This window comes from Pan paniscus, chromosome 6, assembly GCF_029289425.2.
Source record: "Pan paniscus chromosome 6, NHGRI_mPanPan1-v2.0_pri, whole genome shotgun sequence".
NCBI lineage: Eukaryota > Metazoa > Chordata > Mammalia > Primates > Hominidae > Pan > Pan paniscus.
In genome coordinates, this window is record NC_073255.2 from 109,602,696 (window position 1) to 109,629,007 (window position 26,312).

Consider the following 26,312-nt stretch of genomic DNA (forward strand, 5'->3'; position numbering starts at 1 on the left):
GAAAGAATCTTAGAACTTGAGCACAGGTTTTTTTTAAATAACCCAGTCGGACAAAAATAAAGAAACAAATATTTAAAAAATGAGCAAGGCCTTTATGACATTTGGCACAACATAAAGTGATGAAATATATTAATTATTAGTATCCCAAGAATAAGTAGGAACAATGAAAGGATTACAAAATATATTTACCAAAAGAATAGATGAAAACTTTCCAAGTCTAGCAAGAAATTTAGACATTCAGATAAAGGAGGCAAAATGATCTCAAGGAAGATATAATGCAACAAGGCCTTCTCCAAATCACATTATAATCAGACTGTCCAAATAAAAAGCAAATCTTAAAACAGGAAGAGAAAACACCTAGACAGCTATAAGGGAATCCCTATGAGACTAACAGCAAATTTCTCAGCAGAAACCTTACAGACCAGAAGAGAATGGGATAGTATATTCAAAGTGCTGAAAGAAAAGAAAAACTGGCAGCCAAGAATACTATATCCACCAAGTAATCCTTCATAAGTGAAGGAGAAATACAATTTTTTAATTGTTTGATAGAGTTTTATTACATTATCAGTAATACTATAAAATGTACATTTGATACAAATTAATGTTCAATATCTGTAAGTTTTTGGTGCATTTTATTATAGAGTGACACCTATTTACTTTGGGTAATTTAAATTATTCATGCAGGGTTGGGATTCTGGTTATTCTGTTCATGAATAAGGATATAAAATGTGGTATATTAGAAATATTATATTTTCAAGGACTTTTTTTCTATTTAAAAAATTTCTTTTTTTTAAATTTTACTTTAAGTTCTAGGGTACATGTACACAACATGTAGATTTGTTATATATGTATACATGTGCCTTGTTGGTGTGCTGCACCCATTAACTCATCATTTACATTAGGTACATCTCCTAATGCTATCCCTCCCCCCTTCCCCCACCCCACAACAGGCCCCAGTGTGTGACATTCCCCTTCCTGTGTCCAAGTGTTTTCATTGTTCAATTCCCACCTATGAGTGAGAAGATGCGGTGTTTGGTTTTTTGTCCTTGCGATAGTTTGCTGAGAATGATGGTTTCCAGCTTTATCCATGTCCCTGCAAAGAACATGAACTCATCATTTTTTATGGCTGCATAGTATTCCGTGGTGTATATGTGCCACATTTTCTTAATCCAGTCTATCATTGATGGACATTTGGGTTGGTTCCAAGTCTTTGCTATTGTGAATAGTGCCGCAATAAACATACGTGTGCCTGTGTCTTTATAGCAGCATGATTTATAATCCTTTGGGTATATACCCAGTAATGGGATTGCTGGATCAAATGGTATTTCTATTCCTAGATCCTTTATTTATCAGACAAGCAAATGCTGAGGAAATTCATTATCACTAAACTGTTTCTATGAGAAATGCTCAAGGGAATCCTAAACCTGGAAGTGAAAGGATGACATTTATCATCATGAAAACACACAAAATTATAAAACTCACTAGTAAAGCAGTCACACAAAGAAGGGAAAGAGAAAGGACTCAAACGGTATCACTACAGAAATTCACCAGACCACGATGACAAACAATAAGAGAAAAACAAAAGAGCAAAGAATATATAAAACAACCAGAAAACAGCTAACAACATGACAGGAAGAAAGCTGCACATATCAACAATAACCTTGAACATAAGCAGATTAAATTATCCACATAAAAGACATAGAATGGCTGAATAGACTTTTTTAAATGATGCAACCATATTCTGCTTACCAGCATATATGCCTATCAGCATAGATACTGAAAAGCCCACCTTACCAGTAAAGACACATATAGACTGAGAAAGTAAAGGAATGGGAAAAGATGTTCCATGAAAACAAAAACCAAAAGCAAGCAGGGATATCTGGACTTATATCAAGCAAGGCTGACTTTAAGTAAAGAACAAGAGAAAACAAAAAAGAAGGGAATTACATGAAGATAAAAGGATCAATGCAGCAAGAATATATAACAATTCTAAATATATATGTGCTCAACACTGGAGAACTAGTTTCATAAAACAAATATTACTAGATCTATATACAGATATAGACTGCAATATAACAGTGAGGGACTTCAACACCCCATTTTCAGCATTAGGCAGATCACCTAGACAGAAAATCAACAAAAAAATTTAATTTAAACTAGACTTTAGAACAAATGAACCTAACAGACATTTTCAGAGCATTCTATCCAACAGCTGCAGAATACACATTCTTCTCATCAGCACATGGAACTTTACCAAAATAGACCATATGTTAGGCCACAAAACAAGTCTCAACATATTTTCAAAAATCAAACTCATATCAAGTATCTTCCCAGGTCACAATGGAGTAAAACTAGAAATTAACCCCAAGAGGAATTTTGGAAACTATATAAATACACGGAAATTAAACAACATGCTTCTGAATAACCTCTGGGTCAAAGAATAAATTAAGATGCAAATTTTAAAAAATTCTTGAAACAAATGAAAATACAAATACAACATACTGAAACCTGTGGAATACAGCAAAAGCAGTGCTAAAAGGAAAGTTTATAGTAATAAATGCCTACATCAAAAAAGTAGAAAGATGACAAATTAACTATCTAACAAGACACCTTAAGAAACTAGAAAAGTAAAAACAAACCAAGCTCAAAATAACTAAGACCAGGGAAGAACTAAATGAAATAGAGACTTGAAAAAAAGGATCAATGAAATGAAAAGTTGGCCCTTCAAAAAGATAAAAACAATTGATAAACCACTAGCTAGATTAATCAAGAAAAGGAGAAAGAAGACCCAAATAAACAAAATAAGACACAAAAAAGGGGCAGTACAATTGATATGACAGAAATTTTAAAAAATCATCATGGACTATGATAAACAACTATACACTGACAAACTGAAAAACCTAGAAAAAAAAAGAATAAATTCCTGGAAACATACAATCTACCAAGATTGAATCAGGAAGACATGTAAAACCTAAACAGACCAATAATGAGTATTATTATTGAATCAGTAACAAAAAAGGCTTCCAATAGAGAAAATCCCAAGACAGGATGGATCCACAGCCAAATTCACCCAAATGTGCAAAGAAGAACTAATATCAACCCTCCTGAATCTATTCCGGAAAAGCCAAAGAGGAGAGAATTCTCCCTAATTCATTCTATGAGGCTAGCATCACACTAATACCAAAAACAGATAAGGAGAAAAAAGAAAAAAAGAAAAGAAAAGAGAAAGAGAGAAAGAAAAAGAGAAAGAAAGAAACAGAGAGGAAGGAAGGAAGGAAGGAAGAAAAGAAAGAAAGAAAGAGAAAAAAGAGGAAGGCTGGAAGGAGGAAGAAGGAAGGAAAGAAGGAAGGAAGAAAGAGATGGGAAGGAGGAAGAAGGAAGGAAAGAAGGAAGGAAGGGAGGGAGGGAGGGAGGAGACAAGGATGTCCACTTTCATTATTCTTATTTATGATAGTATTGGAAGCCATAGCCAGAGCAATCAGGCAAGATAAATGAATAAAAGGCATCCAAATTAGAAAATAGGAAATCAAATTATCCCTCTGTGCTGATGATACGATCTGATACCTAGAAAAACCTTAGGACTCCACCAAAAAGCTCAGATTTGGTAAATGAATTCATTAAGTTGCAGTATACAAGATTAATGTACAAAAATCAGTAGCATTTCTATACACCAATAATGATCTACCTGAGAAGAAAATCGACAAGGCAATTCCATTTACAATAGCTACAAAAAAAACATACCTAGTAATAAATTTAACCAAGGAGGTGAGCAATCTCTGCAAGGAAAACTACAAAACAATGATGAAAGAAATTTAAGACCAGACACAGTGGCTCATGCCTGTAATCCCAGCACTTTTAGAGGCAGAGGAAGGAGGATCACTTGAGCCTAGGAGTTCAAGACTATCCTGGGCAACATAGCAAGACCCTGTCTCTACAAAAACAATTCTTAATTAGCTGAGCATGGTGGCATACAAGCTACTTGGGAGGCTTGGGCAGAAGGACTGCCTAAACCCAGGAGGTCAAAGCTGCAGTCAGCAGTGATTGTGCCACTGCAATCCAGCCTGGGTGTCAAATCAGGAGTTAAAAAAAGAAAAACAAAAGAAAAAAAAGAAATCAAAGAGGACACCAAAAAACAAAACAAAACAAAAAATCCCATGTTCATGAATTGAAGGAATTAATATTATTTAAAATGACCATATTGCCCAAAGCAATCTACAGATTCAGTGCAATCCCTATCAAAATACCAATGCCATTCTTCACAGAATTAGAATGTGACTAGACTCCTAAGATTCATGTGGAACAAAAGGAAAAAAAAATGCTGAATAGCCAAAGCAATCCTAAGCAAAAAGAATAAATTTGAAGGCATCACATTACCTGACTTCAAAATATACTATAAGGCTACGGTAACTAAAACAGCCTGGTATTGGTATAAAATTAGACATATGGACCAATGGAGCAGAATAAAGAACTCAGAAATAAACCCACATATGTTCAAACAACTGATCTTTGACAAAGCTGACAAGAAATTACACTGGGGAAAGGAAATCTTGTTCAATAAATGGTGCTGAGAAAGTTCGATAGCCACATTCAGAAGAACAAAACTGGACTGCTATATCTCTCACTATATACAAAAAACAACTCAAAATGGATTAAAGGCTTAAACATAAGACCCCAAACTATAAAACTGCTAGCAGAAAAACCTAGGGGAAAACTCTCCTGGACATTGATCTAGGCAAAAAAATTATGACTAAGACCTTAAAAGCACAGGCAACAAAAAGAAAAATGACAAATGGGGCTTAATTAAACTAAAATGCTTCTGCACAACAAAAGAAATAATCAACAGAGTGAACAGACAACCTGTTGAATGAGAGAAAATATTTGCAAACTATTTATCAGACAGGTGACTAATACCCAAAATATACAAGGAACTCAAAACAGCAGGAAAAAACAATCCCATTAAAAAGTGGGCAAAGGACATGAATAGACATCTCTCAAAAGAAGACATACCACATGGCCAACAGGTATATTAAAAAATGCTCAACATCAGTAATCATTAGGGAAATGTAAGTCAACACCACAAGAAGATATCATCCTACTCCAGTCAGAATGTCTATTACTAAAAAGACAAAAAATAACAGATGTTGGTGAGGATGCAGAGAAAAGGGAACTCTTATACACAGTTGGTGGGAATGTAAACTAGTCCAGCCACTATGAAAAACAGTATGGAGAGTTCTCAAAATACTGAAAATAGAATTACCACTACATCCAACAATCCCACTACTAGGTATCTACTCAAAGGAAAAGGGTATCAAAGGGTACCTGCACTCACGTGTTTATTATAGCACTATTCATAATAGAAAGGCATGGAATCAATTTAAATGTCCCTCAGTGGATGAATGAATAAAGAAAATGTGGTATTTATACACCATGGAGTACTATTCAGTCATAAAAAAATGAAATCATGTCGTTTGCAGTAACAAGAATGGAACCGATGGTAATTATCTTAAATGAAATAGATAAATATCACATATATTTATACACATAAATACTTATCCAAAAAGATAAATATCACATGTTCTTGCTTATATGTGGGATCTAAAAAATTTGATAACATGGGGATAGAGAGTGGAAAAATAGATAACAGATGCTAAGAAGAGTGATTCGGGGTAAAGGGGAAGGATGAAGAGAAGTGGGTTAAAGGGTACAGGGTACAAATATAGAGTAAGATTGTAGGAATAAAAGCAATGTTTGATAGCTGAGTAGGGTGATTCTACTTAATAAAAATGTTTTGTACTTGGGTGATGAACACCCTAAATACCCTGACTTGATCAGTATGCATTATATATATGTAACAAAATTTCACATATACCCCATAAAGGTGTACAAATAGAAATAATAAAATTTTAAAACTCATAATTATTCAACATTGAATGTTTGTGAGACAAGGATTCCCGAGCCAGGGATGTGGGAAAATGGGGGAAAAGAAAGGAAATGTACTACAAAAGTCAAAGATGAATAATTTACAATCCTGGCTTCAAATAAGTCAGAGGCTGTAGAGGCAACAGTAATCATAACAAATAATTAATTTAATGAAGTGTTGTTACTGAGTGCTAGTGCCATGGAGAAGGAAGCAACACCAACTTTCAGCAAATATTTATTGAATGAATGAACTAACTCTATTAATGGAAGGTATATTTGTGGTGAATTTTTTACAGATTAGCAGGTCTTCGCCTGAAGAAAGGATGAAGGAACATTTCGGGTAAAAGGAATAACATACAACTAGAAAAGATCCAGAGTATATGATCAGTCTAGAAAATCAACGATTCTCAAATTGGGTAGTACATTGGAGTTACCTTGGAAATGTTAAAAAAAAAAAAAGTGTGGCCTGGATCACACCCCCCAAAATTTTGACTTAATTGGTATGGGGAGAGGCCTGAGTACTTGTGTATTTTATACTTCCCCAGGTGCTTCTAATATGCAGCAAAGTTTAGGAACCACTAGGGGACCATCCTGCAAATTTCCTTAATTCTGGTTTGTTGACTTTCCTGCCACAATACTCATTAAATCTTTAAGTAAGTCACAAAGTTAGAGCATGACAAGTTCCAACAAATTCACTGGGGCTCTTTTTGTCCTGTGTTGTCTATTCTCTCCTCTACAGAAATTAGATGACTCTAAATTAGCCCCATGATGATGACGGGCAGCCATAAAATTTGAACAAAGGGGGTGATTGGGTCTTCTCAGTCGAGTCCCATAACCCATCATGTGCCCACACTCTACTAGAGGATCTTACAGTGGCATAAAGGTATGGATTCTACCCTTCTTTCATTCCAGTCCATCCCCTCAGCTCCCATATTTCTGAGGCTTTTATTGTAACAAGGTATTATACATTGTATGGAGGGATATCCTTCCCGTTTGCCATAGAGTGTATTAAACAATTCCCCTGGAGACCAAACAAGCTAAAAAAAAAACACACAGAATAGAAAGAACTAGGTTGTTGTCAAATAGTACAGAAATTATTAGTTGCACTCTCCACATAGAGATCAGAATACTTCTCTCAACACGATGTCTCCTTTGTGCCTTTATGGAGAGATTAAGAAGGGATGATGGTTTACACCTGGTGGGTTTATGTCTGGTGGCAGGAAAGACTCACAGAAAAAGATTTCTTCCTAAGGGAGACTTAGACAGGGTTCTTTCTGTTTTTAACATGTACCATTCATTTAACTTAAGGATATAGTCTTTCTTTTTATGTCACTATGACATTCCAACACAGGACAAAGGGGAAAGAGCATTATTCCATGTGACATTTGAAAACCTAACCTTTATCAGCTGCTCCTGAAGGCCATTTCTCCCACATCTGGGAGTTAACTGTACAAGGTCAGGAGCCCTGGCACACTGTTGGAGCATGCAGCAAAATCAGGAGCTGGGACTGCCCTTCTGGCATCCTCATTACGGTTTTTTTCCTTTCATTCATTCATCCCATTTCTGAGTACCTACAGCAATGTTTCCAAATCTGCCTGATGACAAAATCTCCAAAGATCTTGTTAAAAAAAAAAAAAAAACAGGTTTCCAGTTCCCACCACAGTCTTCCATGTTGAAAGACAAATTGAGGCCAGGAGCGGTAGCTGACACCTGTAATCCCACTTTGGGAGGCCAAAGTGAGAGGACTGCTGGAGCCCAGAAGTTGAAGACCAGCCTGAGCAACATAGGGAGATCCCGTCTCTACAAATATATTTTTTTAATAGCCAGGTGTGTGGCCCATGCTTGTGGTCCCTGTTACTTGGGAGACTGAGGTAGGAGGATTGCCTGAGCCTGGGAGGTTGAGGCTGCAGTGAGCTGTGATTGCATCACTGCACTCCAGCCTGGGTGACAGAGTGAGACCCTGTCTCAAAAAAAAAAAAAAAAAAGATAAACTGAGGCACATTAAAATATTACAATTTATTTGAGCATTTAGTGATTCCTGAATTGGGCAGCTCCAGACCACAAGCAGTTAAAGGGCTCCACCAAAGGGGCAGGAGGAGAAAGCTTTTTAGGGTGAATGCATGAAGCAAGGCAAATAAAATATTTTATTGGTTAAAGTGGATCAGTAGCCTTATTTGGATGATTCCAGTAGAAAGTCCCACTAGAGGTCAGTTGGCAGTTTCTGATTGGTTGTTTTCCTGTTAACACTGAGTTGGGTTTCAGTTTGTTTAGTAGAAACCCAGAGCAATGGAGCCACCCCAGTGTAATGGCCTCCGCATGAATTATTTTAACACCCTGAATCAGAATCTCCAGAGGGAAGTCCATGGGAATCTGCATTTTTAACAAGCACCTACATTATTTTTACTATATACATAGTTTGAAATGGTTGGTCACTACCCTTGGTGAACTCCATGAATCACTGTTCTGTGAATCTAGTTCAAAAAGGTCCTTTCTAGTTGTAGTCCCAGATGAAATGATGTTTTCTCTATCAGTATTTTTCAGATCTCCATGTTCATGTTCCCTGTTATGTCAAGCCCACCCACAATTCCTTAAAAAGTCAGTTAGCAACAATGCATATTTATCCATTTAAGTCATCACCTTTCTTTCTTGTATTGTAATGCTGACAGTCCAACATCCCATTAAATGTGAGTACCAGCATAGGTTTTTCCAGTGTAACATTATTTTCTAACAAAATAAAACTTTCAACACCAGTTATGTGGGTGAGGTTAGCTGGAGTCCTGTGGAGCGAGATGGAATTCTGACAAAGGTCCTGAAGTTCTTACAATTTTGAAAACCTCTTTCTCTACATTAACTGGCCATAACTTCCAGGAAATTCAGGTGGAGCTCCTGTTTTGCAGACCCACAGTCCTCCTAGTCATGCTTTATGTATCTACTCCTAGGCATGGAAATTTAGAATGCAAATAATTTGTGTCAATTGTGTTGCGTGGCAACAGATAATGACTTCACTCAGCAAGGAGACATTTCACCATATCTGTCTCTTAAAGGCTGCCAGCTGTGGGAAACAGTCAAGGGCTAGCATCACACAGGCAGGAAGGTGAACCAGGGAATGTGCTAGGAGAGAATAGAATGCATATCCAGTGTCTGCTTTCCTCTCATAAACTGTAGTTTCGGCAAGTGCAAGTATTGTAATTTGCTGTCTTTTTTTTCTCCCAAAGGCCATTTTGTCTTATCTGATGTTGAAACGCTTCCACATAGCTGTGAACACCAAAACATAAAAAAAAGAGAGATCACTTGGAAATTTGTTCGTTGTCTCTTGCTATGCTTGACATTTCCACACTGATAAGGTACAGTTAAATATTGACTTTTTGGTTAAGTTCAGATTAGGTGTCTTGTCCATGAGCATTGATTGCAAACCATTATCTTTCTTCTTCTTCAGGGCACTAAGTTGTCTTACAAAAATAGAAAGGACAAAAGAAGAAAAAATTGTTAGCTGAAATATTGTCATTAATTACCTGAAGGTCTTTCCCAAGCTGTGATAAAAATTGTCATTGGCTTTTGAGATATGGGGGTATTTTGTTGAAGACAGTGTTGGTAAATGTTAGAACATATTAAAAATTGGATTTTATATTTGTAGATTATTTACATATATCTTCAAGTTCATCTAACAAAGAAAATGCCACCCTATTATCAATAAGTGCACAAACTAGGTAACTGGCAGACTTTTATTATTTACCAGTTAAACATTTATCAGTGCCATATTAAAATCAATCGATGAAGATTGATGCACTCAATTTAGCCAGAGAACATCCAATATCGCAGATTAAGCTTCCTCTTACTATTCTGCTAGAAATAGAACAATTAAGAGAACCTACAACACAGATGATTTCACCTCACTAAACCCCTCATGAGTTTCTGCATTGTCTCCCAATGGAGACTGTAAATTCCTGAAAGCAGGATGATCTCTGATTGATTTCCCAAGAGGCATCATTTTTTGTCTTCTGTCATTCCGTATCACTCCACCAACTTAGATAATTAAATCCTATTTGGAATGCTTTTCAAGTCAAATGCTCAGTCAAATCAACAGATCCTGCAGGGCTGTGGAGAAACAAGGTATGGTCTCTGTTCCCAAGGAGTTTATAATTTATTTAAAAACAAGGTAATACAGAGTTACTAAAATAATGGTAGCAAAGGAAAAATCACTGAGTTCAGTGGGAAAAATCTCACACTGTGGACTAGAATGGTGATGTCAGCCTTCATGGATAGATATGCCCTGACCTTGAAAGAATTAACTAGAGGAAGGACAAAAGCATTCTAAATTTTCTGTGAGACAGGACATTCTTATTACAGTATTTTGTCCACCATTCCCCAAGATTAAAGTATTTTATATATATACTTGGCCCTCTGTATCTATGGATTCTGTATCCATGGGTACTGCATTCATGGATTCAACAAACTATGAATTTTAAAAATTCAGGGAAGAAAATGATGGTTGTGTCTGCATTGAACATGTAAAGACTTTTTTCTTGTCATTATTCCCTAAACAATATAACGACAACTTACACACCATTTACATTTCACTAGGTATTATAAGTAATACAAAGGTGATTTAAAGTATAGAGTGGGATGTGCATAGCTTATATGAAAATACACCATTTAATATAAGGGACTTGAGCATCCACAGATTCTGATATCCATAGGGGATCCTGGAAACAAATCTCTCACTGATACTGAGGGGCAACTGTAAAGGAAATTTTGTTTTAGGACCCAAGTGACTAGCTTGATTTTTCCTCTTTTTAAGAAAAAAGAAAACTAGACATCTTTGCTATTGCTTTCATAAGGCAGCTAAAATCTGAAATATATAAAAGTACATACATGAAACATATGATATTGCTGAAATTTGTCTATTTTTGAACTAAAGAAGCTGTAATTTCACATGATTCAACCATACACATATATACTTGCATAAGCATACATACACAAACACACAAATATGAACACATATTTAATATAAAACTTCTTACCTTTATTTGAGCAAAATTTGCTACCTGTGCTAATTTTCAGTTGCATTAACATCTAACAAGCAAGTAATAAATTCTCAAAAAAGCCATTTCTATCAGCACAATTAGTATGTATTAACTATAAAGTCTGTTTTCAGTATCTATAGAATGTCCTTGACTTGCCAAAAATAATATTTGATGACTCAAGTTGTGAATCATGAAACAGAATTTGATTCATAGTTGGATAGGCAGTTACATTAAATCTTCACCCCTGGGAATCCACACCCAAGTCTACCAGAAATCAAGAATGAAAGAAATTGGAGATCTTGAGTCATCTCCACCCTGAATATGTGATCCAGGTGACAAAAGCACAAATGAACAAATGAGTGTTTCAGCAAATAAACCAAAAATGAAATAAAATTTACAATACCACTGTGTACCCCACCTAACACAGCAAGCATCTGTGCACACCATCAGGGGGACTTAGGACAGGCCCTCCCTACTTCCAGCCACCACCACAGGTACCTGCACATGTCATCCAGAGGCCTGGGGATCAACTCATCCCCGTTGCCACTGCTGGAATCCACACACACCGTCTGAGGGGCCTGAGGGCAAACTCACCCTGCCCACCAGCACTGCCACTACTTCTGGGGCCCAGCACATTATCCAAGAGTTGAGAGATCAACTCCTGCCATCCACCACTGGCACCCATGCACGCTTTACAGTAGCCTGAGGATAGGCCCACCACACCACTACAGCTGCCCATGTACTCTGTCCAGTGGCCTGAAGATAGACCTATCCTTCTATTGCTGGTGACTATGCCTGCCTCCCAAAAACTCAAGTACTGGCCCACTCAGCCTGCTGCTGCCACCATTGCTGGCACCCACCTGCATGTACCACATGGGGTCCTGGAAACTGGCCCACCCAGCCCTCTCATGCCACTACTGTCACCTGTGCATGATATTCAAGGGCCTGAGTATTAGCTCACCACTGCCACTACTATCACTGACCCAACACACACTGCCAAGGGGCCTGAGGACCCACCCACCTGCCTGGCCCACTACTAGCACCCAAGCAAGCTGCCTGGGACCCCAAGGACCAGCCCACCCAGACATGCCACCACTGGCACCTGGTACATCACCTGGGGGCCATGGATCTGCACACCCAACCTGCCACTTCCACCACTGGTACCCAAGACTGAACCACTTGGAATCCCCATCCCCAGCAAAGCTTTGCCACAGCCTCTACTAACAATCACAGCCTAAGTCACTGAGGAACTGACAAACACCACTAACACTGATTACAAATGAAGAAATCATATAGAAATGATAATGCTGTGCCAACCCACAATCAAAGCCAAATCACCGTACCCAACTAACAATATAGATACATCTACAGGAAAAAGTCTTTACCTAAGAAAACCAATCCATAAAATTGGTAGAGACAACTGTTATACCAGATATGCAGATATCAACATCTTGTATCCTTATATAAGAAACATGAAAAAGCAAGGAAATCTTCTATCCTTATACAAGAAACATGAAAAAACATGAAAAAGCAAGGAAACAAGACACCTCCAAAGGAACACAATAATTAACCAGTAACAGATACCAAAAAAATGGACATTTATGAAATGCCTGAAAAATAATTTAAAATAATGATACTAAAGAAACTCAGGGAAATACAAGAGAACATAGATAAATAATACAAAGAAATCAGGAGAAAACAATTCCTGATCTGAACAAAACATTCAACAAAGAGATAGATATGCTCAAGAAGAACTAATGAGAAATACTGGAACTGAAGAACTCAATGAATAAAATTTAAAAATACAATTGAGAACTTCAACAATATACTAGATCAAGCAGAAGAAGGAATATCTAAACTTGAAGACAGGTCCTCGAAATAACAAAGTCAGATCCCACCCCCAAAAAAAGAAAAGAATAAAGAATAAAAAAGAATGAAGAAAGCCACATATAAACAGCATAAAGTGACCAAATATTCAAATTGAGGGAGTTCCAAAAGAAGAGATGGGCAAAGGCATAGAAAACCTATTTAACAGGTCTTGAAGAGATATAGACATCCAAATACAAAAATCTCAAATATCCTCAAATAGATTCAACCCCAAAAGGTCTTCTGAAAGTACTTCATAGTCAAACTGTCAAAACCTAAAGACAAAGAGAGAATTATAAAAACAGCAAGAGAAAAGTATCAGGTAACATGTAAGGGAATCCATATCACACTAACAGTGGATTTCTCAGCTGACCCTCACAGGTCAAGAAAGAATGGGATGATATTCAATGTACTGTAAGAAAAAAAGTCAGACAATAATATTATAACCAGCAAAGCTATCCTTCAAAAATGAAGACGAAATTAAGACTCCCAGACAAACAAAAACTGAAGAAATTTGTCACAACTAGACTAGCCCTACAAGAAATGCTTCAGGGAGACCTGTATCTGGAAGCAAAAAATAATATCTACCATTATGAAACACAATTCTAAACATATAAGCACACAACACTTTAACATCAAATATATAAAGCAAATATTATTAGATCTATAGGTAGAGATAGACCCCAATATGATAATAGTTAGGGACTTCAACATCCAACTCTCAGCATTAGACAAATCATCTAGACAGAAGATCAACAAAGAAACATTGGATTTAAACTTCACTTTAGACCAAATGGACCTTACAGAACATTTCACCCCACAGCTGCAGAATATATATTCTCCTCAGCAGCACATGGAACATCCTCCAGAATAGACCATATGTTAGACCACAAAACAAATCTCAACAAGTTTTAAAAACTGAACTCATATCAAGCATTTTTTCAGACCACAATGGAATAAAACTAGAAATCAATAGCAAGAGGAACCTTGAATGCTGTATATATACATGGAAACTACACAACTTGCTCCTGAATGACTAATGGTCCAATGAAGAAATTAAGAAGGAAGTCAAAAAATTTATTGAAATGAATGAAAGTGGAAACACAGCATACCAAAACCTATGGTATTGGTACAACAAAAGCAGTGCTGACAGGGAAGTTAACAGAAATAAATGCCTACATTAAAAAAAGGCAGATTTGAAATAAACAACCTAGAGGTGCACCTCAAAGAACTAGAAAAATCAGGAGAAATCAAACCCAAAATTAGTAGAAGAAAAGAAATAATAAAGATTCAAGCAGAACTAAACAAAATGGAGACTAAAAAAAATAAAGGATCAATGAAACAAAAAGTCGTTTTTTAAAAAAATAAACAAAACTGACAAAACTTTTCTTAGACTAAGAAAAAAAAAGGAAGACCCAAATTAATGAAACCAGAATAGAAAAAGGAGACATTACAAGTGATACCACAGAGATACAACTAAAGTACACTAACAAATTGGAAATCCTAGAGGAAATGGTAAGTTCCTGGACACATACAACCTACCAAGTTTGAATCATGGAAAAACATAAAACCTGAACAGACTAATAATGAGTAACAAGATTGAATCAGTAATACAGAGCCTCCCAATAAAGAAAAGCTGAGGATTGAATTGCTTTACTGCTGAATTCTACCAAACTATAAAGAAAAATACATACCATTTCTTCTCTTACTATTTCAAAAAATAGAAGAGGAGGGATTTCTTCCTAACTCATTACAAGGCTAACATTACCCTGATCCTGAAATCAGACAAGGACACAACGACAACAATAACAAAAACTACAGGCCGATATCTCTACTACTGAACATAGATGCAAAAATCCTCAATGAAATACTAGCAAACTGAATCCAACAGCACATCAAAAAGATACTACACCATGATCAAGTGGGATTTATCCCAGGGATACAAGGATGTTCAAGATACACAAATCAATAAATATGATATATCACATCAACAGAATGAAGGACAAAAACCATATGATCATCCCTATAGATGCAAAAATACATGTGATAAAATTCAGCAGCCTGTCCGGGCACAGTGGCTCACGCCTGTAATCCCAGCATTTTGGGAGGCTGAGGTGGGCGGATCACAAGGTCAGGAGATCGAGACCATCCTGACTAACATGGTGAAACCCCATCTCTACTAAAAATACAAAACATTAGCCGGGTGTGGCGGCGGGCACCTGTAGTCGCAGCTACTCGGGAGGCCGAGGCAGGAGAATGGTGTGAACCCAGGAGGCGGAGCTTGCAGTGAGCCGAGATCGCGCCACTGCACTCCAGCCTGGGGCACAGAGCGAGACTCCGTCTCAAAAACAAACAAAAAAAATATTCAGCAGCCCATCATGATAATAACTAACAACAAATTAGGCATAGAACGAATATACCTTAACATAATAAAGGCCACATATGACAGTCCCAAAACTAACATCATACTGAATGGGGAAAAACTGAAAACTTTTTCTCTAAGAACTGGAACAAGACAAAGGTGCCCATTTTCATCACTCCTACTCAACATAGTACTGGAAGTCCTAGCCAGAGCAATCAGGCAAGAGAAATAAATAAAAGGCATCCAAATTAGATAATAGGAATATGCTCTTATGCCTAGAAAAAATTAAAGGCTCCTCCAAAAAAACTCTCAGATTTAGTAAATGAATTCAATAAAGTTGCAGGATGCAAAATCAATGTACAAAAAATCAGTAGCATTTCTACATACCAATAATGACCTAGCTGAGAAGGAAATCAAGAAGGCAATCCCATTTACAACAGCTACAAAAAAAGCATATAGTAACACATTTAGCCAAGGAGGTGAAAGATATTTACAAGGAAAACTACAAAACACTGACGAAAGAAATTGAAGAGGACATCAAAAAATGGGAAAACATCCCATGCTCATGGATGAGAATTAACATCATTAAAATGATCATATTGCCCAAAGCAATCTACAGATTCAGTGCAATCCCTATCAAAATACCAATGTCATTCTTCACAGAATTAGAAAGACCAATCCTAAAATTCTTATGGAACCACAAAAGAACCCAAATGCCAATGCAATCCCGACAAAACAAACAAAGCTGGAGGCATCACACTATCTGACTTCAAAATATACTACAAAGCTAGAGTAACCAAAACAACATGGTACCGGCAGAAAACCAGACACATTGACCGATGAAACAGAATAGAAAACCCAGAAATAAAGCCACATATTTACAACCAAATGATTTTTGACAAAGATGCCAAGAACACACATTCAGAAAAGGACAGCCTCTTCAAATATGAGAAAATTGGATACCCATATACAGAAAAATGAAGTGGGACCCCTATGTCTCACCATATACAAAAATTGACTCAAAATGTATTAAAGACTTACAAGTAAGATCCAAAACTATAAAAGACATGGGGAAATGCTCAGGACATTGGTCTAAGTAAAGATTTTGTGGCTAATACTTTAAAAGCACAGGCAGCAAAAACAAAAATAGACAAATGGGACTACATAAAACTACAAAGTGTCTGCACAGCAAAGAAAATGATCAACAGATTAAAGAGACAACCTTCTGAATGGGAGAAAATATTTGCAAACTATACATGTGACAAAGGATTAATATTCAGAATATACAAGGAACTCAAACAACTCTATGACAAAAAAAAAAAACAAATAATCCCATTAAGAAGCAGGCAAAGGATTTAAATAGACATTTCTCAAAAGATGACATAAAAATGGCCAACAGATGTATATTTTTTTAAATGCTCAATATCACTAATCAGGGAAATGCAAAGCGAAACCTCAGTGAAATACCATCTCATCTCACACACAATGGCTTTTATCAAAAAGACAAAAAATAACAGATGCTAGTGAGGATGCAGAGAAAAGAGGACTCTTATACGCTGTTGTGAGAATGTAAATTATACCAACCATTATGGAAAACAGCATGGAGATTTCTCAAAAACAGAAATAAATAAATAAAACTAAAAAACTACCATACAATCCAGCAATCTCACTACTGAATATTTTTCCAAAGAAGAGGAAATCAGTATATAAAAAGAATACCTGCACCCCATGCTTACTGCAGCACTATTTGTAATATCCAAGATATGGAATCAATCTAAGTGTCCATCACCAGATAAATGGATAAATAAAATGTGGAGCTGAGCTTGGTGGTTTATGCCTTGTAATCCCAGCACCTTATGAGGCCTAGATGGGAGGATCACTTCAGCCCACGAGTGTAAGACCAGCCAGAGCAATATAGTGAGACCTTGTCTCTACAAAAGAAAATTTTTTAAATTATCCAAGCATGATGGCACATGCCTGTAGTTTCAGCTACTTGGGAGGCTGAGGTGGGAGGGTGGCTTGAGCCCAGGAGGTCAGGGATGCAGTGAGCCATGATCATGCCACTGCACTCCAGCCTGGGTGACAGAGCAAGACCCTTCCTCAAAAAAAAAAAAAAAAAGATATGCATACATAGGGGAATACTATTCTGCCATAAAAAATAATGAAATCTTGTTATTTGCAGCAACAAAGATAGAGCTGGAGGTTACTATATTAAGTGAAATAAGCCAAGCTCAGAAAGGCAGATATAAGATGTTCTCATCCCTATGTGAGAGCTAAAAAAGTTAATCTCCTGATGGTAGAGAGTAGAATGAGGCCTGGCATAGTGGCTCATGCCTGTAATTCCAGCACTTTGGGAGGTCAAGTCAGGTGAATCACTTGAGGTCAGAAAAGACCGGCCTGGCCAACATGGTGAAACACCATCTCTACTAAAAATACAAAAATTAGCCTGGCATGGTGGGTGCCTGTAATCTCAGCTACTTGGGAGGCTGAGGCACGAGAATCACTTGAACCCATGAGGCAGAAGTTGCAGTGAGCTGAGATCATGCCACTGCACTGCAGCCTGGGCAACAAAGCAAGACCCCATCTCCAAAAAAAGAAAAAAAAAAGAGTAGAATGATGGTTACTAAAGGCTGGGAAGGGTTTGAGGCTAGGGTGGTAATGAAAAGAGGTTGGTTAATGGGTATACAAATGATAGAAGGAATGAATTCTAGTGTTCAAAAGCACAATAGGGTGACTATAGTTAACAATAATTTATTGTATATTTCAGAACAGCTAGAAGGGTTGAAATGTCTTCAACATAAAGAAATGATAAATGTCTGAACTGATGGATATCATAAATACCCTGATTTGATTATTACATACTGTATGCATGTATCAAATTATTACATATGCCCCATAAATATGTACAATTATTATGTAATAAGTAAGAAAAGAAGACTACTTGCATATCTGGACCTGAGAGGGAAGGCAAGCACAAGGAAGTCTGGCAATGAGGTGAGAGCATCATAGAACAAAGGACAGCACAGCAAATTTTACCTGGTCTTCTCTATAATTAAGAGGAACCCATCTTAAGCTTCAAATGGGGTACAGTTTCAAAGTAGGCAAACCAAGGAAAAAGACTCCAAAGAATTCTTTAAAATGTAGCTCGGCCAACTGGGTTACTATGTGCCCTAAAAAAGTCAGTCTATTCCAGAAACCATGTTAGATTTCATGATCCTCCTTGAACTTAGATATAGAACTTATAGATTTAGATCAGAATTTCTCAAACTCATGTTTGTTAACCCATTTGGAGGTATTTGCATGTTCTCTATTGAAATATATCATTGAGAATTTATTAACTTAGGGTATTCAGTTTGCTGATAATCTAAAGTAAACATATTCTGGGTAATCTGGGTAGCTACGTGGTAACAAAATGCCACCTCACAGGTCCAGTTTGCCTTTGTGTTTGCAGTCAGATTGTTGCCAAGGAGTCCCACTTTAATTGACTCCAGCTATTTAGCAATTAACAGAGGTAGAGTCAGAGGTGAATAAAACTTTTGCTTCAAATGACTTCACAGTGCACTGGAGGAATGCAAGTGTTTCATTATTTCGAACAGAAAAGAGTACTGAGAAAATTGCATCTTTTCTTAGCACCCAGTGGGAAAGGCGGACCAAACCCAAGAGAACCTGAGCCATAGTCACTAACACTATGTTTCATATTAAAGTACTTATGTTAATTTACAGTTTGTTAATTTTGCAGAGGAGATAGTTGGATGTAATTTGTACATTTGTTTTGATAAGAGCTACAAGCTATTAGAGCAGAAAGCATAAGTTTGTGCTTACTTTCAGTTTGTACATATTTAAGGAGTATTTGAATTTAAAGGATTATATCAATAGAATAGTAAAAGAATTTTTAAGGGGTTCAATACATATGAACAGTTTAATCATGTGAAAGATGTTCCTCATCATTCATGAGACACGAAAATTAAAATTACAATGAGATTTTCTTTCTTTAACACCTTACACAAAATGGCAAACCTTTTCACATATACACTTCCTATCACCTGCCCTGTTTTTCTTTCTCCAGAGCACTTGTCATTAACATAATTGTATTTTGCTTATTTATCACATTTATTGCCTACCTTTTTTTCCATTGTACTTTCCCCCAGAATTTTTTTTTTTTTTTTTTTTTTTTGAGACAGAGTCTCGCTCTGTCAGCCAGGCTGTAGTGCAGTGGTATGATCTCAGCTCACTGCAACCTCTGTCGCCCGGGCTCTAGCAGTTCTGCCTCAGCCTCCCGAGTAGCTGGGATTACAGGTGTGTGCCATCACGCCCAGCTAATTTTTGTATTTTTGGTAGAGAAGGGATTTCACCATGTTGACCAGGCTGGTCTTGAACTCCTGACCTCAGGTAATCTGCCCACCTCCGCCTCCCAAAGTGCTGGAATTACAGGTGTGAGCCACCGGCCACTTTCCCCTGGAATTTAAGCTTCATAAAAATAGAATTCTGACCACCTTATCCACTGTAGCATCCTCAGTTGCCTATAATGATGTGCAGCACATAAGAGTCACTGTATTATTTGCAGAGGGAAGGAAGGGAGGAAGGGAGGAAGGGAAGGGAAGGGAAGGGGAGGGGAGGGGAGGGGAGGGGAGGGGAGGGGAGGGGAGGGGAGGGAAGGGAAGGGAAGGGAAGGGAAGGGAAGGGAAGGGAAGGGAAGGGAGATGATCCAGCAATTCCCCTTTGAGGCACAGACCCTGCCGAAACTCTGTCATAGAGACATGCACGAAGCAGTACCATTTGCCGCAGAAGAAAACTGGAAAAACCCTAAATGTCCTCAATAAAGGAATGAATAATTGCATCCTGTGTTTATACAAGGGAACTTAAAAATTAACATGAATTAAATTGATTGACATGGCTAAAAATCAAAAACTTTGCTGGGAGAAAAAGGTAAATTACAAAATACATGTGCAGTAATGTATAAATGCCCAGATAGACAAGTTCTCCTCTGAGTAAGGACAAGCTGAAGAGAGGGAGGAGATGGACGGAATGGTAAGGACAAATGGAGAACTTTGATTCTATCTGTCATTTTTATTACTCTAGAATTTTTTACCTGAAGAAAATATGGCAAAAATAATACTTGCTAAATCTGAGTAGTGGGTACATGGGTGCGTGTTCTATGTTTCTCTGTATTTTTCTGTTAAAAGTGTTTCTTAATTTTTAAAGCACTCAATATAAGTAAAAATGGCTCAGTTTCTTTTCCTGCATTAATAAGTAGCCCCCTCTATAATAATGATAATGATAGTGATGATGATCATGATGATGATGATGATGGTTTTCTCTCTTCCTATCCTCTTTTTCTAAGTCCTTTTATTAACATCTACTATTTTATTTCTCTTTATATCATGCTTCTTTCCCCCAAAAAAATTGATATGGCTTAAAACAATAGATATGAGTTACAATCTAACAGGTTTCTTTTAAAGTAAAATGTACATAAGATAGCTATTAAAGTAAATAGTAATGCTACAATTGAGCTTTAAATTTTTCTCCAAGCTTCTTGAAGCTGGAATGACAAACATGCACAACCAAGCAATTATGTAGCTCTCATTATTTAAAAGGATACCTTGAGAAAGACAAAGTTTTTCCTGGAATTAAATTCTCAAAGAAATCTCTTCTATATGATTTCATTTCCAGGACACTAACATGGACAATGTCCTCCAGCGCATTTTTGCTAAAATCTAAAGTTGACTTCATATGCTTTTTCTTGCAACCACTTTTTTAAAAAGCTGAAGACATAGCATCTTAGTACAGTTCTAGGAAAGGCATTCATTCTTTAGAAGCTAAAGTAACATATGCCTTTAGTCATCTAACTAAATCCAAAGATAAAATATGAAAATAGGCAGGAAGCATGTCTCTTACATAATTGTCCCTTAATATAATTTTCTTTAGACAAGCTATTGATAGATAGAAACCAAACATTCATCAATTAAAAATTATAGTCACATACCAGGACCTGCCGCTAAGTTACTGAGCAAGGGTGGGTAGCTTTATTAAGTATCATTTGCCTCCTTTAGAAATAACTAGAAAAAGAAAATTGTAAAATAAATACCTGATTCCTCATAAGTTCTAACTGGCAAGATTCTATGTTTTCTTTTAGATTTGTCTATTCTTTAAGCCTAAAAGAAAAGCTACACAGAGTCCTAAGTCCAGATTTTGTGGGCCAGGGATTATGCCTGCCAGAGGATGCTGCGGTTTACTAGCAGCATTTTTGTACTTTTTCTTTTTTTTTTTTTTTTTTTTTTGAGACAGAGTCTCACTCTGTCACCCAGGCTGGAGTGCAGTGGCGCGATCTCAGCTCACTGCAAGCTCCGCCCTCCGGGTTCACGCCATTCTCCTGCCTCAGCCTCCCGAGTAGCTGGGACTACAGGCACCCGCCACCATGCCCGGCTAATTTTTCTGTATTTTTAGTAGAGATGGAGTTTCACTGTGTTAGCCAGGATGATCTCGATCTCCTGACCTCGTGACCCGCCAGCCTCGGCCTCCCAAGTACATATTTTTAAATGCCTGTAGTGTAAGCATACATTTCTGGGATTCAGGTTTGGGTTAGTCCCAATAAAAGACTGTAATTGAAGGCTCACTTATCCATTGACTATTTCTGTTACTACCAATAAAATAAGGGAATGACAACTAATATCCAACAACACTGAACATAAGGTAGAAAATCAAGTAAAGCTAGAAAGAGCTTGTGATAATAATAATCACTTCCATTTATATCACCCTTTCACCCTTTTATGCATGGTCTCATCTAATCCTCACAAGAACCCTGAGAGATGGATAATTGTAACAAAATTTAACAGTAATCATAACAAAATTTTAACAGTGGTACTGAAGCTTAGGGCAACTTGGTGACTTGACCCAAATCAGAAAGCTGATCTATAGTATGGGTCAGGACCTGAACCCATGAGTTGTGGCTGCAAACCCATCTACCTTGTAGTTCCAGGATAACCATGCACTCTGTAGTTAGAGATCCAAGGTACACTATTGTTACCTCTTCTCTTTGAAGGACAAAGCTTTGTGATCTTCATTCCATCTTCACATGGTTGGGAGGGTCATGCATGGATGTCTCTCTGTAGATCTTCACCACACCAACCCTCTCTGATAGAATAATAAAGCTTTCTTCAGAATCATATCATCTCTTAAATGTGGTAACCAACTATACAGAGGGAATGAATGTTGTTTGGGGAAGATTTTTTTTCAAGGTTCTTTAATAAATTGAAGTTGCAATTAATAAAATCAGAAACATGAGCAGACATACATCTAAAAGCTGACAGGCCATCATATCCTGAGCGATAGGTGAAAGAGATAGTCTTCCTAGGTTGAGGTTCATAATTTTTAATAGGTTTACAAGCAGATTCACAAGGATTCTATTCAAACAAAAGTTATGTTTCTTTACTTTTGAGTTTGTTTCTCCTACATTTGTACTCAGTGCTATGGGATAAAATCAATTTCTTCAAATATGGAATTTAGCTTCGTGCTTATTTAATAATTAATGGTAATCTAAAAATCATAGAGCTTTTCAGACCGGAGTTTGTTGTATTTTCAGCCTCCCTCGTCTAAAGCTACTCTCAGTGGAGGAAGGAACCAGAGGAATGGCTGCCCTCGCTAAATCAGTGTGAGAAGGTCTGGGAACACACTGCACAATGTAACAGAACATTCTTTTCCACAAGTGTCAGAATCACTTATCTTCAAATACTAGATCAATGCAGCTAGAGAACTGGGGGAACTTGGAGCCCAAAAATATAATACATAGCTTGCCTAATTTTAAACCAATATTTTCCTCCACTTACCCAAATGCATAAGGCATACTATTTTCTGCCCCCCAAAATTCATTTTGTTTTATTTCACTCTCTCAAACTGACAAACAGGCATTATACCTGATACAGACTATATTTTAATAGCGTCTAACCTCTCCTGGTTAAACAAGTGTCTGTTTCAAATCCGTCATCATATATGTGACTCCTGCACATAATGTTGCTCTAAAAAAGGAATGTCCTGGTATCAGCAAAATACATAACCCCATAGATATTAAAACAACCACCCAACTGCAATCAGTTATATGGAGTCCTCACTTCTTTTTAAAAAAGGATATTTAATCACCGAAATAAGACCCAGGTACCACACTACACACTTAGTTGGGACTTAAAGTGCCTGAGTTTTATGAGAATGGCAAAGCTAGTGTGAAAAACTACAGCACAACAGAAGGAAGAAATCTCTCTGCTGGAAGGGGACACTTTTGTGTCCACATCTCATAGCCTAAGTTTAATATCAGCATGACTCATTTTTAAAACTCCATCTTTCTCAGTGATAATTTATGTTTTAATTTTTAATTTTTGTGAGCACATAGTAGGTGTATATATTTATGAGTTACATGAGATATTTTGATACAGGCATGCAATGTGTAATCACACCAGGATAAATTGGGTATCCATCATCTCAAGTGTTTATCTTTTATATTACAAACAATCTAATCCAATATATACAAGAGTATAATCCAATTATAGTCTTTTAGTTATTTTTAAATGTGCAGTTACATTATTTTTACTATAGTCACCCTGTTGTACTAGCAAATACTAAGACTTATTCATTCCTTCTAAATATTTTTTGTACCCATTAACCATCTCTACTTTCTCCACCCTCACCCCCTGCAACACCCTTCCCAGCCTCTAGTAATCATCCTTCTACTCTCTTTCTCCAAGAGTTTAATTAATTTTTAACTCTCACAAATGAGTGAGAACATGTGATGTTCGTCTATCTGTGTCTGGCTTATTTCACTTAAGGTAATGACCTCTACACAAGGAGGAGTTGGTACCATTCCTTCTGAAACTATTCCAATCAAAAGAAAAAGAGGAAATCCTCCCTAACTCATTTTATGAGGCCAGCATCATCCTGATACCAAAGCCTGGCAGAGACACAACAAAAAAAGAGAATTTTAGACCAATATCCTTGAGGAACAGCGATGCAAAAATCCTCAATAAAATACTGGCAAACCGAATCCAGCAACACATCAAAAAGCTTATCCACCATGATCAAGTGGGCTTCATCCCTGGGATGCAAGGCTGGTTCAACATATGCAAATCAATAAACATAACCCAGCATGTAACAGAACCAACAACAAAAACCACACGATTATCTCAATAGATGCAGAAAAGGCCATTGACAAAATTCAACAACGCTTCATGCTAAAAGCTCTCAATAAATTAGGTATTGATGGGATGTATCTCAAAATACTAAGAGCTTTTTATGACAAACCCACAGCCAATATCATACTGAATGGGCAAAAACTGGAAGCATTCCCTTTGAAAACTGGCACAAGACAGGGATGCCCTCTCTCACCATTCCTATTCAACATAGTGTTGGAAGTTCTGGCCAGGGCAATCAGGCAGGAGAAGGAAATAAAGGGTATTCATTTAGGAAAAGAAGAAGTCAAATTGTCCCTGTTTGCAGATGACATGATTGTATATCTAGAAGACCCCATCATCTCAGCCCAAAATCTCCTTAAGCTGATAGGCAACTTCAGCAAAGCCTCAGGATACAAAATCAATGTGCAAAAATCACAAGCATTCTTATACACCAATAACAGACAAACAGAGAGCCAAATCATGAGTGAATTCCCATTCACAATTGCTTCAAAAAGAATAAAATACCTAGGAATCGAACTTACAAGGGACGTGAAGGACCTCTTCAAGGAGAACTACAAACCACTGCTCAATGAAATAAAAGAAGATACAAACAAATGGAAGAACATTCCATGCTCATGGGTAGGAAGAATCAATATCGTGAAAATGGCCATACTGCCCAAGTTAATTTATAGATTCAATACTATCCCCATCAAGCTACCAATGACTTTCTTCACAGAATTGGAAAAAACTACTTTAAAGTTCATATGGAATCAAAAAAGAGCCCACATTGCCAAGTCAATCCTAAGCAAAAAGAACAAAGCTGGAGGCATCATGCTACCTGACTTGAAACTATACTACAAGGCTACAGTAACCAAAACAGCATGGTACTGGTACCAAAACAGAGATACAGACCAACGGAACAGAACAGAGCCCTCAGAAATAATGTCACATATCTACAACTATCCGATCTTTGACAAACCTGACAAAAACAAGCAATGGGGAAAGGATTCCCTATTTAATAAATGGTGCTGGGAAAACTGGCTAGCCATATGTAGAAAGCTGAAACTGGATCCCTTCCTTACAAAAATTAATTGAAGATGGATTAAAAACTTAAATGTTAGACCTAAAACCATAAAAACCCTAGAAGAAAACCTAGGCAATACCATTCAGGACATAGGCATGGGCAAGGACTTCATGTCTAAAACACCAAAAGCAATGGCAACAAAAGCCAAAATTGACAAATGGGATCTAATTTAACTGAAGAGCTTCTGCACCGCAAAAGAAACTACCATCAGAGTGAACAGGCAACCTACAGAATGGGAGAAAATTTTTGCAATCTACTCATCTGACAAAGGGCTAATATCCAGAATCTACAATGAACTCAAATAAATTTACAAGAAAAAAACAAACAACCCCATCAACAAGTGGGCAAAGGATATGAACAGACACTTCTCAAAAGAAGACATTTATGCAGCCAAAAGACACAAGAAAAAATGCTCATCATCACTGGCCATCAGAGAAATGCAAATCAAAACCACAATGAGATACCATCTCACACCAGTTAGAATGGCGATCATTAAAAAGTCAGGAAACAACAGGTGCTGGAGAGGATGTGGAGAAACAGGAACACTTTTACACTGTTGGTGGGACCGTAAACTAGTTCAACCATTGTGGAAGTCAATGTGGTGATTCCTCAGGGATCTAGAACTAGAAATACCATTTGACCCAGCCATCTCATTACTGGGTATATACCAAAAGGATTATAAATCACACTGCTATAAAGACACATGCACACGTATGTTTATTGTGGCACTATTCACAATAGCAAAGACTTGGAACCAACCCAAATGTCCAACAATGATAGACTGGATTAAGAAAATGTGGCACATATACACCATGGAATACTACGCAGCCATAAAAAAGGATGAGTTCATGTCCTTTGTAGGGACATGGATGAAGCTGGAAACCATCATTCTCAGCAAACTA